This window comes from Nomascus leucogenys, chromosome 11 (genome assembly GCF_006542625.1).
Source record: "Nomascus leucogenys isolate Asia chromosome 11, Asia_NLE_v1, whole genome shotgun sequence".
Taxonomy (NCBI): Eukaryota; Metazoa; Chordata; class Mammalia; order Primates; family Hylobatidae; genus Nomascus; species Nomascus leucogenys.
Genome location: NC_044391.1, coordinates 115,423,069 through 115,437,235, shown reverse-complemented (window position 1 = coordinate 115,437,235; position 14,167 = coordinate 115,423,069). Strand labels below are relative to the sequence as shown.

The 14,167-nt window shown below is 38.6% G+C and overlaps 1 protein-coding gene across 3 annotated transcripts in view; it reads left to right on the top strand.

Moving 5' to 3' along the window:
• The window catches only part of ATP13A3 (ATPase 13A3), an 84,469-nt gene that overhangs the window by 1,362 nt on the left and 68,940 nt on the right, over positions 1-14,167 (top strand). The window lies entirely within an intron of this gene.

Here is a 14,167-nt window from a genome sequence, read left to right as displayed (position 1 = left end):
TGGGTATGTCATGGCTATTTTAGATCTATGAGACAGGAAGTTAGAATTTAAAGAATCTAAGAAATGCAGGGACTTGAAAGATTATTGCAAAATAAAGCCTTTAAAAAGTTTCGTTGCTAAAATGAAAGTGTTTCGATTTGATTCCTTTGAAGGGTGAGTACATAATGAACAGTGCTCTGTCTTTGGTTAGAACTCAGCCTCTTTACCAAGGCACGTGTATTAATTTTGTTCCACTGGAATATATGTGGCATTATTTCCTCTAGAGGTTTGTTGCTTTGCTGAATAGACTACAGTTGCCAAAAATCAATGTGTGTGGGCATCTCATCCTGGTTTGCAACCCCTTTAAGGCATATCAGTGCTCGGAAGTTGTTCGAAATAGTAAACCTATTATTAATGATTGTTGTAGAACATAACTTTTGCTACTATCTTTGATTTGCATTATCCTACCATTAGATCAGGCAGAGAGTGAAATAGTTAAGTGAGATTTTGAGCCTTGTTAGAACAGCAGTGCCTGGCTTTGGTCAGGGGATTGGGTAGGAAAAGTGACACTATTTGGTTGCTTTAAATTTTTTTTTTTTTTTTGAGACGGCATCTCGCTCTGTTGCCCAGGCTGGAGTGCAGTGGTGTGAACTCGGCTCACTGTAACCTCTGCCTCCTGGGTTTCAGTGATTCTCCTGCTGCAGCCTCCTAAGTAGCTGGGATTTCAGGTATGCGCCACCACGCCCAGCTAATTTTTTGTATTTTTAGTAGAGACAGGGTTTCATCGTGTTGGCCAGGCTGGTCTCGAACTACTGACTTCAGGTGATCTTCCTGCCTAGGCCTCCCAAAGTGCCGGTATTACAGGCGCGAGCCACTGAGCTTGGCGGTTGATACTTACATAGTTAGTTTAGGTCACCAAATACACAGCACACAGAATCCACTTTGGATAAACCACATTATCAAGCTCATTTTGAAATCCTATTTCTGTCTTCAAGATTTTCGAAATTATAAACCACTTTGTTGTCATTCACAGGTATAAAGTTCTTATTTCCATTATCACTCAGACCGAGAAAAAAGACAGAATAAAGACAAAGTTCCATAGGGCGTCCCCATCACTGCTCATTCTCACTGAGTTTGACCATTGAGTAGGTTGTGTATCTATAGTGATATGATCTAGTGCCTATCTCCTAAGATTACTATTTATCTTAGGAATAAAGCATATTCATATTCTAAAACCTCATATTCACAGTAGTTACAAAACCACCACGTTATGCAAGCATAGTTTGATTCAATATATGGAATGGAAGAAGGAAAGAAACCGTTATGTGCCAGGAAAAGTGCTCCTTTCTTTACATATGGTCTCAACTAATCCTCAACACTTTCAGGTAACAGTATTCTTCTTTGCTAAAAAAAAAAAATCCAAGAAGTTAAGCAGCTTACAGTATAAGCGACTTTGAAGACAGACAGAAACCTAGCTCTGTGTTAATGTGCTTAACATAGAGGTTTCTGTCTCTGGGTTTATGAGGTTAGTTGTATGTGACTAGGCAACATAACATCTCTGAACCCCAGATTCTGGTGATAAATCAGATATGTCATCTTAATAGGTATCACACACTAGATCACCTTCTTTTAGCACACAACTGTGAACTGTTTTAACTGTTTTCTTTGATAGGTGATAAGCTGCCAACTCCTATTCCATTTGTCATCCATTCAAATATAGCTCCGTTTAACTCTTAGATATTTTGTACCCATCCTTTTCTCCCTTCTCTCTCCCTTCTTAGAATCATATTTCTTATTTTTTAAAGTTTTAAAAACAGTTTTTAATACTGCTCCTTGCAGAACAGGGCTACCCGATAGGCAGTGTGCCCAGAGTAGCCAGAAGAAATTGGAAATTATATTTCTTCTTGGTGTTACCTCTGAATGTATTCTGAATATGCCATATCTCATCTGGATCCAAGAGGTAGCTGATGGGATTTAGCCTTGGTTTTGGAACATAGTTTTTGTGAAAATGAAGCTAATTGGCCTATGGAGAGAATAAATCTGTAGTCAAAACCATGTTGAGTTTTTTTTGAGATAGGGTCTTGCTCTGTCTCCCAGGCTGGAGTACAGTGGTTCTGTCATGGCTCACTGCAGCCTTGACCTTCTGGGCTCAAGCAGTCCTCCCCCCTCAGCTTCCAGAGTAGCTGGGACCACAGGTGTGCGCCATCACACCCAGCTAATTTTTTTTTTTTTTTTTTTTTTTTTGTAGAGGTGGGTTTTCACCATGTTGCCCAGGCTGGTCTCAAACTCCTGAACTCAAGCAGTCCACCTGCCTTGGCATCCCAAAGTATTAGGGTTACAGGCATTAATCACTGCACCCCATCCTTTTTTTTTTTCCCCAGAAAAAGAGTCCGCTCTGTCACTCAGGCTAGAGTGTAGTGGTACGATCATGGCTCACTGCAGCCTTGAGTTCCTGGGCTCAGGCGACCCTCCTGCCTCAGCAACAAGGGTAGTTGGGACAACAGGTGTGTGCCATCATGTCTGGCTAATTTTTAAAAATTTTTTTTTTTTTTTTTTGAGACGGAGTCTTGTACTGTCATCCAGGCTGGAGTGCAGAGGTGTGATCTCCACTCACTGCAACCTCCGCCTCCCAGGTTTAAGCGATTCTCCTGCCTCAGCTTTCCGAGTAGCTGGGATTACAGGTGTTCACCACCATGCCTGGCTAATTTTTTGTATCTTTAGTAGAGACGGGTTTCACCATGTTGACCAGTCTGATATTGAACTCCTGACCTTGTGATCTGCCTGCCTCGGCCTTCCAGACTGCTGGGATTACAGGCGTGAGCCACCACGCCCGGCCTTTAAAATTTTTTTGTAGAGATGAGTATCTCGGTTTGTTGCCCAGGCTTGTCTCAGAACTCCTGGCCTCAAGTGATCCTCCTGCCTCAGCCTCCGAAAGTGTTGGAATTACAGACATGAGCCATCTTGCCCAGCCAAAACCATGTTCTAATTAACCACTGAAGTTCAGATAGCATGCAAGAAGCAGGAAATTGTTAGGTTCTCGTTTGAGTTTTGTTGATCATCATATTTTGAGAGTAGAGAAATAAGAGAGGTTCAGATTTCTGCCACATCATTTTAATTAAGATTTAGGTTTAAAAAAATGAATACGTTCTGTGCTCAAATGAATCTGGAGAAAAGCAGATATTTGTAAGGTAGAAGAAGGTCCTAATCAGTTATCACTAGATAACCAGTGATTGTAAAAGGAGTTAAAACTATTTGTATTAGTAGGTTATGCACAGTGACTCATGCCTGTAATCCCAGTGCTTTGGGAGGCCAAGGCAGGAGGATGGCTTGAGGCCAGGAGTTTGAGACCAGCCTGAGTGACAAAGCGAGACTTTGTCTTAAAACAGAACCAAAAATAATTTGTATTAATAAGGTTAAAAATAGAGGTAAAATGAGACAACATGAGTAAATGGTAATTGGAAAAAATGATCACTGTTATGATAGTTTAAAAAATGACTTTATGGTAATCAGTAAGAAGGGAGAAAAACGGAATAAAGGAGAGAACTGTCCAAATAAATGCCTGACACTGAGGAAAGTTGTTTGAGGATGGGGATTGCTGCAGTTTCCATAAAACGATTCTCTAGAGGGAACTATGCCAATACCATATCTGTTAACATCTTAGACCCACAGAGCCATATTGGAGCCTTTGCTAGAGTCTGAGATGGTAAAACATTAACTCGAATAGTAAACGTCAAGACCGCAAAATTGATCTGTCAATCAGAATTTTGTCTTTTTTGTTGATTCTTACACTTACTCCCTGTGGATCTTGGTTTTAAATGATCAATTGACACTCAGAGACTAGTTAGATAAGAAATTAAATTTCCAGAAAAAGTCAGTTAAGTATGTAAAGTAGAATTTCCTAATTACGTGGTCTGGAAATTGCTGATGTCTACAGAATCTTTCTCAAGTTTGAAGTAAAAACACTTGTAACTGATGTTGGATGGTAAGGTGAAAGATGGTTCTAGCTCAGGGAGTTTTTCTTATTTTTTTCACAAAGGAGTTGAACATTGAAATAAAGAGGTGTGAGACTGGAAAATAATGCGGAGAGATCATGGATTATTTAGATTGGTTCCTTTTTAGAGAAGAGGAAAGCGAAGTGACAGCATAAAGGATCTGGGATTAGAACCCCAGATCCTTTCTCTAGCTTGGGTATTCCTTTCACCCTTGCTTTAATTTTGTACTCTATAGTAATGGCACATCTCAAAACTTTTGCATTTTTTTTTTCCGTTGAGAGCCAACTTTTAAGAGTGGCCTTTGCTTGCTTGACAGACTTCTTGAAACAAACTATTTTTAGTTTGTTTAAAATGAGTCATGGAATTGCTCCCACATATGTGTCTAAGGGTGGTTTCTTTATAGCATCCCTGTTGCTCCGTTGTTTTTTTTTCCATTTGTGAAATAGGATGAAATATATATTAGTTATTTATTTTGATATAAAAGGCAAGTGTTTTGGGTCCTAATTTTTTTCTCATTGATCTAAAGAGCTGAATAAAGTGCAATCACTGCTCATGGGGCCTTTGGGCCTAAATTCTCAGATAAAAATCCTGTGTAGTCAAAATTACCCTTGGAAAAAGTCTTTTAAAAAGGCACCAGTTTGAAAACTGGTTGGAAACTGACATTCTGTCTTTCGATTCCAGCGGCCAGTTTTTCCTGTAGTTTTAGAGAGGTCCCTTTTTTGGTGAGCTGGAATCCTCATCAGCTGTGTGAGACCGTTTTGACAGGTGAATGGGTCTTTAGATTGACTGAGCATATCAGATTTATAGTCTTCATTTCATGCTCACTCTGGGACAGGGATGTAAAGGAAGGCATACTATCATCATTTTTTAAATTATTTTTCTCTGTTGCTTCCCCCCAGAGTGTAAGTAGTTGAATTGGTTTTAATTAAGTGCATATATGATGTGACTCCACAGTGTGAATAATGGAGAAATAACTTAGGTCTTTATGAACATCTGCTGTCTCCCTAAGGTTATGCCACAAAAAGATCTAGTATAATTAAAAGGCTAGGTAATAAAGTTGAGAATATTAGGAGATTATTGGTACTTTCTATCATTCTGAGGGGATACTCAACTACTTTGAGTGCTTTTGTTTTGTTTTTTTAAAGAGTAAATTTATTCCTTACTGCTAGCAAGATCTGCATTGTTTTAAAAGAGCGATATAAATTATTAATGGATTCCATGAAATTTAAAGTATCTGAAATATTACTCTGGGGATAGCACAGTAAGAAAACATGAGTATGTAAAAACACGATGGTGGCTAAAAACTTAACAGTCTCATGTCCTGGAAGGGGGCATGGTGTGTTGGATAAAAATGTGGGCTTCAGAGCCATAGTGATTTTGAATTACAGCTCTGTCACATACTTACTTACTTACTGGGTTAAGTAAGTCACTGAACCTCTGAGAACTTTTTTATTTGCCAGATAGAGGTGATAAAGGGTACCTTAGAGAATTGTAAGGATTAGAGTCTGGGTGAAGGGTCACTTATTATTTGTTAACTTAGTAACATTGAAGATGCTCAAAACAAGTCAGATGTGTGTGTGCGGTGTGATTGATGATTGCTCTTTGTTTTTTTGTTAACTGGAACAGCAGGCAATAATGTTATATTCAGGCTTTTTATGTCCAAAACACTCCATGATTTTGTATCTTTAGTCGTAACATCCTCAAAAGCTCAAGTTGTTAACCTCATGTATCTCCGATATACATTTTATGTATATTTTAGTTTTTCTCTTTACCTCTCTGGTGTGTTTGCAGTCTGTTTTCTCTCCCATCTTCTATGTTACTGTTACCCAATGTCTCTGTCTCTGACCACCTTATAAAATTTAAAACTATCTGTAATTATGTTTATTTTAGGACTTTATATGCCTTATTTTCATTAAAAAATTCTGATTAGTCAAATATTTCTACTTTTTTTTTTTAAAGAAGGCTTTGAATTATATTTCAATTTTGTGACCTTTAGATTTCTTTAAACATGGAATCCTAGTCACTGGTTCCTTATAGACCAAAGATTTTTCTTTTTTTAAAATTTTATTTATTTATTTATTTTTTAGACCAAAGATTTTTCATTCATCTCTAGATCATGCCTTAGCTTCAGTCACCAGTTTTCTAAGCTCATTTACAATTTTCATGTGTAGTTTCCTTGTTTATCCTTTTTTTAATGTTTGTTTCTTATTTTCCTAAGCACAAAAGATAGAAACCTATTTAATGCTAATTATAATAAGTAGATCAGTATACTAAGTAAAATGTAAAGTACAATAGGCAAATGACATAATTTTGTCTGTAGCACTTACTTGAAAGACTAGACTAACCTAGCAAACGCTTAGTTGAAATATTTAATGGGTCTTTTTGATATGAAAATGTACTTTTCATAATTGTCAGCACTGCCTTAGAGTTAGTTGAAGAATAATTTTAAGCTAACCCATGGTTTTCTGTTCAGTGTTTGATGAAAAGAATAGAATAAGCTCCTTAATTTAGTCAGATTCAGAAGCATCTTAAAGAGTACCCCCCGCCCCAATCCTTTCTCATCTCTGGTGCAGCCCATAGTGAATCACCATTCTTCATGTTCCCTTAATAGTTGTGGCAATGATAAGTTATTGTAGCACATAAGAGTTGTGATTTTATAGGTAGCAAGGAAGGGGGCTTGGTTAGGGGCCTCTTGGTTACGCCCTTAGGACTGCATTGGTACTTCTAACTATTTAATAGTGTTTCAGTTCCTGTACATGCCAAACACAGGGCTGGATGCTGGGGAGACATCGATGAATGAGTTCTGCTCTCTTACACATACACAGTCCAGCAGGTAAACACTGTGCTGTTGCATTGCACAAGTCCAGAGGATACCATTCACGTTGTATTCTTCAGGAATATGACTCCTTGGCCTGGCCTAGGATCTCTTTCAGATGATAAAAGTTCAGAATCTCCATCACCTACAAGATAATCTGTATTGCTTATCATGTCTAACAAGACCCTTCCTTATAATCTGATCCTGTCCTATCTTTCTATACCTCCATTTATAATTATTCCTCAAAGGCTATCACCCGGTGCACCAGTCAGTTTAAATAACTTGTGTTCCTGGCATTTTTTAGGATCTCTCACTATAGTACTTCTGCATGTGGCAGTTCCCCTGCTTGGATTTCATCTCTCTATTTTTTCCCTAGTATTTTTCCTCTTACTGCTTGTTTGCTTGATCAGCTTTACATCCTTCAGGTCTTAGATCAAGGCATAGTTCTTTTCTGAAGTCTTTTCTGTTCTTGGTTCTCCTCTCTTTCTCTGTGGTGCCATTGGTCACCATTTTGTTTGATATTTATTTGCTTACTTGTTTGTCTAGCCTACTAGATGTGGTTCCTTAATGTTAAAAATTTAATCTTGTAACCTCCAGCATTTAGACCACTAGTTGGCACATGGTAGGCAATACCATTCTAACAAATGAGTTTTTATTAAACCAAATTGGCAATAAACCAGAATGATTATTGCTAGAATGCTAATTTAATATTTACAGATTTATTTGAAATATTAGGATACTTGACAACATCTTGGTTTTCTGATTGAATTTACCTTTTTCTAGTCAAGCAGTAGTTTGGGGTTAGATTTCAGGGAACCACTTGGCTGGAGTGAAGACACTGTTTTAAGTTCATTGGTGAACATGTTGGTGAGAACTTTCTGTCTGCTGAAGAATTAACCATAAGTGGTCTCAAACTAAAACAAATACAGAGAGGTATTCAACCCAAGAAGAATAGATGATCTGTAGGATGGTAGCGCCTGCCCCAGCTGTGTCTCTACCTGTAGCACTCATTGCAGCTAATCTGTAGGAGTGGATGAAGTGAAGTGGAAAGACTTCTGGGGGGCCCAGTCAGGAAGAGACTCCTAGACTCTTCTGGGCCAGGCTTTCTATGCAATAGAGTGTCCACTCCCCATATCCTCTCCATACTTCTTTTAAAATTTTGTTTCATGGTGATTCATCTTAGGTTAACAGCTATGAGAAGCTGTCACTAATTTATGTATTAACTTCTGAACAGAAGGATCCTGGTTAAGAGGAAGAGGAAGGGTTGATCTGAAGAACATGGTGCTGTGGTGGAGGTTGTGTAGAGTTCCATGAGGTCACTAAGGGACCTGGGAACACAGGATATTGGGAGAGCTGGGAAAGGGGCATAGGGATGAGATGCGGGAGCATGCCAAAGACAAAATCACTTTGTTGTCAAATTTTGCCTGGAAAAAGAAGAGGGATTCCACCCCTTCTTCACCCAGTCTTGCCCTGTCTCCTTTATTCAGCTGCACTGCTGGATGCTTGCCTGGTTCCCAGCCTTTGAGGTTTTTAGTCTGTAAGTTCAGTGTTGTTGGACAAGTGCTCTGATACCTGCAGAGGTGGGAGAAAGGTGGGGGCAGTCCTCTGCTAGGAGGTGGAAGGAACAATCAAAGCTTAGTAGCCTGAGCTGGTCCTGGAAGACCAAGTAGGAGCTCTTTAGCCAGACTAAGAGCAGGGCATTCTTGGCAGAAGGAATATTCTATATAAAGAAGTGGAGTCAGGGAACAGTAGGGCTCTTTGAAGAACTGCAGATTGTGTTCTAAATGAATGACATGTAAGGTTTGTAAGGGACGAGTGATAACCATTGATGAATGGCAGATGGTGTTGACAACTAGGCAGGGCCAGAGTCTGTAGGATCTTACATGTCTTGCAATCAGTTTTGACTTTGACCTTGGAACCCAGTTGGGGCTCCCTTCCACCCCAGTTCCTCGTGGCAGGGAAATACATCATGTTGTGCGTTGTAAGACTTAAAACTCTGCTAGTGAGAGGCCTGCTTAATGTTGTTTAATCTAGTTCAATTTAATTTTTTTGAAAACAAAAACAAAAACAAAAACAACTTACTTTGAAGGTACTCTTTTACCAGTTTGGGAATTGCTCCTACAGACAATGGGAAGCTACTGAAATTTTACGTAGAAAGAGAAATAGAGAAATGGTCGTATCTGGCTGCATACAGACTTGAATGAGGGAGACAAGGGCTCAGGACCTGAATCAAGGCAAAGCCAACGGAGATAGGCGTGGTGAGGTGGATTTGAGAAGGGTAGTCATAAGATGAGTGGCTGGTTGGATATAGAAGATGTGAGATAGGAAGAATTCGAAGGTGACTTCTAAATTCCTGGCTTGGCTTTTTAGGCAACTCATACTCATTAAAGGAGTAGGGGGAATTGGTGGTGGCTGGGACAGATTTTTTGGAAGAAAGAGAAAATGAAGCTATTGAATGTTAGCTGTCTGCAAACATGTAGTTGAATCTGTGGGTCTGAAGCACATGCGAGATCAGTGCTGAAAATGTGAATTGGTAGTTGCCATCGCGATGGTCCAGTAGTGCCACCCCTGATGAGATTGTTACAAAGAGAAGAGCCTGAGGAATATTAATAATTAAGAAGTGGGCAGAGGCAATGGAGGCTTGGTAACCTGGCTACCTGCCCAGCAACCCAGGCTAGTGTAATGTGAGCTGCAGCTCAGCAGTTGTAGGAGGTAAAATGGGCATTTGTGGGCTATCTTAGGAGTCTAGACACTATTTTCCTTATGGAGAAATGTATTTCAAGTACATGTGGAGTAAGAATTGGTTTTTAAATGAATTTTGTCCCTTGAAAGGTGGTGCTGCCTACGTGTCATTCCTTAAATTTGTTGGTAAAGCTTTTTGATGTAAAGTCACCCCATGCTTGACTTTCTGGGGAAAATGAAAAATACTAATCTTGGTTAAGTGAAGGTGATTTTTTTCCTGGTTTTGAAAGGCAGTATTCTGGTAAGTAGAGTAGATAATGCCCATAAAAGTGTTGTGTAAACTAAATATTCCCATACAGGTGTCACTGTTGTGGTTGTTATAGTGCCTAAATATATTGATTGTGGGGTGTGTGTGTGTGTGCGTGTGTGTGTGTGGTTTTTTTAAATCCTGGATAGTGGCATACAGGACGATCGTAGGAGGTTAGAAAGTTAACATTTTTATGATGGTTGTACCATGAATGAGGTGATTAACTTCTTCAATAGCAACTTATATTACTGTATTTTTGAAATATTTGTTGAATGTAAATGTTACGGCCTTTGTATTGTCTATGCTGAGTTAGCATGGGTAGGTTTCAGATTAGACAAAGGACTCAAGTAGAAAAACCCAAATTCATGTAACTTAAAGTTGACCCAAGTACCTATGAGTTAGATTTATACATTTGCAGGACTGTACTTTTTGTACAGAATTGCTTCCTAGTGATTTTGTGCTTCTTTGTGGTTGGATTTTCAAATCAGAATCTGGAAGAGTGAAATATGAATCATTCTGTAGTGTAGATCATGAGGAAAACTAATTTTGCTTTGTTTAAAATTGTACAGTAATTCTGAAGTGAACCATACAGAAGTAATGAGAAAAATTATTTTTAGGTTTGCTATTAATAAGAAAAAACAAACATTTCTGAGGTTTATATGTCTTTAACACACTGAAGACTTGGAAGTATAACCTCTGGAAAATTTTCTTCTACTCTTCTTTTTTTCTTCTCTACTCTTACCTATTCCTATACTATTCCCTAGCCTCCCCTTTTTCTCATCGTAGCTTTTCCTCTCCACCTTGCTGCTCTATTTCAGTATCTTTCTATGCAGAACGTTACTTTTTGTTTTATTATGCAACTACAATGTAATCTTTTTGAATACTTTAATTAGTAATTTAAACTCAACGTAGTCTTAGCAACAGTGCACATTACTTAGCTGCCATGGCCATAGTCTGAGCAGTGTGGCCAGTTTGAAGCATGAGTGTGCAGTGAGCACTGCATCACAGCAGCCACTTGACAGCAGCAGCTGTAAGGTTTTATCTCAGCAGTGTCTTGATTTTAGCTATGGTAAAATGAGAATCATGAATGTTTAAATTTCAGAGACCATCTTTAATTTTATTACTGAAATGTCGACAGTTATTTGAGATTTTTATTAATAGCATTACAGTTTCAAATGAATAGTTGTTAATTTGCATTATAATGGAAGACATTAATTTACATATTACTCAACAACAACTTTACCTTAACTCTGAACTTAAAAGTATAATTTTTAGTTTGGGGGAATTAGGCTCATTTATCCATTGGGTTTGTTTACACAAGCTGTTATTGAAACTCTTGATTTGTCAATTTCTATTATATTACATGCCCATGCCACACAATTTCTTTTCTGCTTATTTTAACATACTCCTATTTCCAGCTGCTTGGGAGGCCAAGGTGGGAGGAGCCCTTGAGCCCAGGTGTTCAAGACGAGCCTGGCAACATGAAGAGACCTCATCTTTATGGGGGAATTGGGGGAATTAGGTGTGGTGGCTCAGGCCTGCAGCCCCTTACTGTTCAAGAGAGCATCCCTTGAGCTCAGGAGTCGAGGTTGTGGTCAGCTGTGACGGTGCCACTGTCTTTCAGCCTGGCTGACAGAGTGAGACCTCATCTCTTAAAAAAACCCAAAAAACTCTTTTATTTGTTCTGACTAGGTGTTTTTGCTTTTAAATACCCACTGTCACCCCCCAAAGGAAAGAAAGCACAAAACTTTTATACTCTACTTCATAAATCTAAAGATGCAGAGGAATTTGAAGAAACTGTTAATGGTAGCCTCTGCCTTGCAATACGAGATGATGTTAACAGTTTGGTGTATATCTTAACACCTTTCTCTTTGGTCTTTTAAAAACACATATCCACAGAGTTATTTGGTTGCTATAAAAATAGTGTATTAGACTTATTCCTTTTTTCCTGTTTTTATATATTATGTAGATCTGTCTTGGTCTCTACACATAGATTTAACTCATTCTCCTTAATTCCATGAATTATTCATCTGTTCTTCTATTGATGGACGTTCAGGTGGGTTCTAGGTTTTTCCCCCTGCTGCAAACAGTGCTGCAGTATACATGTTTTGTACCTATGTACCTATATATGTATTTGTCGTAGATTTTAAGAACTGGGATTGTTGGATCAAAGTGTATAGGTTTTAAATTTAAATATCTTCTGAGATCAGATGAGATTGGCATGTTCAAGGTGGCATGGCCGTAGACAAAATTTAAGTATCTTGCCAATTGGTTTTTTAAAAAGGTAGGACAGATTCACTCCTAAGACCAATATATAAGGTTGCTCCTTGTCAGGTTTTTTTTTTTTTCACCAGTTTAATGGGCAAATAATGTCTTACCATATAATTTTATATTTTAAATACATCATCTTGTTCTGTAATAGGTTCATTTGCTCTTTGTTATTGTTCTCTGCCTTGCTTTACAACTTTGCAAGATCCCTAAATTCTAGTTTCAGACTAGAATGTAAAGGGAGTATTAATATAGCTGTCCCTGTCCTCCCCATGATCATTTGTTTTGTGTTTTATTGCATATCTTAATTTTCTGTTGAGACACATGAATGCAGGGCATCTTTTAAAAAGGCAATTCCTGCTTTCCACGTCACAATCTCCACTGGTACTAAAATATATAATTTCTCATTAAAATTTCAACTTTTATTTTAGATTCAGAGAATACCTGTGCAGTTTTGTTACATGGATCATATTGTGTGATGCTAACATTTGGGGTATGATTAATCCCATCAACCAGGTAGTAAGCAGAGTACCCGATAGGTACCCTTGCCCCACCCCTTCCTTCATCTAGTCGTCCCCAGTGTCCGTTGTTCCCCATCTTTATGTCCATGTATATCCAATGTTTAGATCCCACTTATAAGTGAGAACATATAGTATTTGGTTTTCTGTTTCTGCATTAATTCAAATGCTTAAATAATGGCCTCCAGCTGCATCTATGTTGCTGCAAAAGACATAATTTTATTATTTTTTATGGCTGCATAGTATTCCATAGTGTATGTGTGCCACATTTTCTTTATGCAATCCACTATTGATGGACACCTAGGTTGATTCCATGTCTTTGCTATTGTGAATACTGCTGTGATGAACATATGAGTGCATGTGTCTTTTTTGTAGGACGATTTATTTTCCTTTGGATATATACCTAGAAATGGGATTGCTGGGTCGAATAGTAGTTCTGTTTTTAGTTCTTTGAGATAATTTCCCATCTTTAATCATTCTTGATCACTTCGGATAACTGCAACAGTTCTATTTATTAAGTCTTGTTGTAACTCAGCCTTTTTTCCTTACTAATGTTGGAACATCCCCTAGTGGTGAAAGAGTGTACCAGCAGGCCATATACAAAGGCTATGCTTGTGTAGCTCAAAACCTTTTTGGTTGATATTTGTTGTAGAAATTATTCCACCTGCCTTATTTTAGTGGAGAAGAAGTTGAGACCAGCGTGAAGGAACTTGCATCATAATTCATGTTGAATTAATTGTTATTTAAGGAAAAGTTAAGGTTGACTGTGTTTTTTTTTTTTTTGGCTACTGTGCAACAAAACTTTTATTAACATTTTGAACAGGTTCAGCTATTACTGAAACTGGTCATTTCTAAATTTAAATTGGGGCAAATGGCTACGGTGCAGTTAATGCCGTCATTGGGCACTGTGAATAGGAGACTGAAGAACTGACAGCCATTCCTCAGATGGAGTCGAGGTGCAGGGTTGACTCTGGCTGTTGTAATCAGAAAGAGTGTGATCTTCCAGCTGGTTGCCTACAGAAATGAGCCTCTTCTGGTCAGGGGCATACTTTCTTTACTCTGAGTCTTGGCCTTTACATGCTCAGTGGTGTCACTGGGCTCCTCCTCCAGGCTGATGGTCAGGGTCTTCACAAAGATTTGCATTTTGTTCTGTTAGTGAATTCAAAGATGCTGCAAATTGCTAGTCACCTCCAGCCACCTGAAGGCCACTACACTGTTGCTCGACAAAGCCAGCCACTGAATCTAAAGTTGACTCTTGTTTTGTGTTCTTTTCATGTATTTTTGTTTGTTTTGGGGGTGAAGTTGTAAATCCTACTGTTGTAATGTAGTAAAGAACCTGGCGTAAGATGCACACTTAATACTGAGATGAGTTAGTTTGATAAAAATAATTTAGGGCTGGGTGTGGTAGCTCACGCCTGTAATCCCAGCACTTTGGGAGGCTGAGGTGGGCAGATTGCTTGAGTCCAGGAGTTTGAGACCATCCTGGGCAACATAGTGAAACCCCATCTCTATAAAAACACAACAGATTTGCTGGGCGTGATGGTACACACCTGTGGTCCCAGCTACTCAGGAGGCCGAGGCAAGAGAATTGCTTGAACCCAGAAGG